Below are 2,073 nucleotides of genomic sequence, written 5' to 3'. Positions count from 1 at the left end.
ATCTATCTGGCCCGTTACAACTACTATCTGTTGAGCCACCTATTGATTAGAATAGCCTTATAAAGCCTAGTCAACTGGCTTAGTCAGCCGCTATAAGTTATATTAGTCTTACTAATCAAAGGAGAACTAATCTTATACCTTCTTTACTAAGTTAATAAGAAGATACTATTATAAACATCTCTTAAGCTTAGCTAAAGATGCCAATCAAAAGGGTTAGCTAAACTTATAGAATTATAAATATAAGAGTTAAAGCACTCTCTCTTATTAAGAAGATCAACCTAATCAGTCAATCGGCTTATTTCTTTATACTAGCTAGAGAGTATATACTAAAGATATTTATATAATACTTCTCGTATGTTAAGTCTTAAAGTATGTAAGTAAAGTATAATAGACTAAATACTTTAGTTACTTAAATAAAGCTAGGCTTTATTTCTATCCTTACCTATATACTAAAGCTTTACAACTTAGAAGGGTACTTAATAAGGAATAAGTAGCTTACTTAAGAGATGATTAAGGCTAGACTACTTATAGAATGCTAAGATATCCTTACTTAAGTATGGATTCTGACTACTACTATATAAGAATTAAAGACAAAGCAATTCTCTATAACTAAAGATAATATCCCTTTTATTTAAACTTGCCAATTTCTTATATACCTACTATATTAGTATAATCATTAGTATTTAGATATTTATGATCAGGCTTACTATAATGCCTACTTTTTCGACTCTTTTTTTAGAAGATCTTTAGCTTAATATATATAATAGATGGAAGAATTATTAGAAGACTAGCTAAAAAAGTAAGAGATATTGATTCTAACTTATAAGGCTTTGACAATATAGTTAGTATAGATTACTACTTAAAAAGCCTACTAAAAGTATAGTCTCTTTCTACTTAAAAATATATAGATATTCTTTAAGAAATAATACTTTTACTATATTAAGCTAGCCATTAACTAGACAGACTTAAAAGTCTATAAAAGTCATAAAGATTCTAACCTTTAAGATCTAATATAAAAGCTTTAGATTATTATAATTAGGAAAGAGATTGAAAACAAGATAGCTTTATATATATCTAAAGCTCCTTAAATTAATGATACTTAGAAGGATTAAATCTTTAAAGTTTTAAACTCTATTATCACTATAGAAGGACCTAGAGTCAAGGTAGAATATAGCGACTATATTTCAAAAATGAATATAAAGGTTAACTCTAACAAGTTAAAGAAGATATTTAATCTTTAAAAAGATATCTTTAATTAATTATTGAAAGATAAAGCTAACAATAAGACTAAGGTTTATCAATATAGTTAAAAGACTTTTTTTATAAATATAAAGGACGATTTAATAAAGAAAGAGATAAAAGCTTTAAGTAATAAAGTTAGCTTTATAAATCTAGATGGTAGTAGAGTCCCTTCTTATGATAGCTTAAGTAGAGGAAGTATATTCAAATATTATATTCGAATAAGTAATCAAGCTATATTATTAAGTTGACTCCTTATTTCTTGAAGGTAATCTAGTAATAATCAGCGGAAATAGATTTTTATTAAGCTTTAAGTATTATAGCTAGATGATAAACCATCGATTAAGAAATATCTTACTTATAATCATCATCTTAAACTTAATACCTACTTATCGCTATCATATAAGGTTGGATAGATAGGCTAGGCTAATTATAAAAGGAAATAAGGACTGATTATTAGAAAGACTTATCTTAATCTAGTATAAAAGAAAGAAGAGTAAAATAGAGCCTAAGATTTAAAGGCTTAGTAAAGGTAAGAATCTAAGGCTATAGAAGCTTTTATTTTATTCTTTATACTTTAATCTCCTTAAAGTAGTATTATATAATCTAATCACTCTTAAAATCCTTCTTAGCCTTCTTAAAATTCTGATTAAAGGAAAGAATTGCTTCTTACTAAAGGTAGTCAAATTTAATAAGGGTATGATAAAAAGTATCTAAATAAGCTGATAAGGTTTAGTAAAAGACTTTGCAAACAGTATAGAAAGCTATAAAGTCCACTAATTAAGACTCTATCTAGCTAGATAAGTTAGTAAGCTATCTTAAGCTTTATATATT

The sequence above is a fragment of the Phaeoacremonium minimum genome (genome assembly GCF_000392275.1).
Source record: "Phaeoacremonium minimum UCRPA7 unplaced genomic scaffold PA7_03_scaffold_594, whole genome shotgun sequence".
In the NCBI taxonomy this organism is placed as follows: domain Eukaryota; kingdom Fungi; phylum Ascomycota; class Sordariomycetes; order Togniniales; family Togniniaceae; genus Phaeoacremonium; species Phaeoacremonium minimum.
This window is presented reverse-complemented; position numbering follows the sequence as displayed.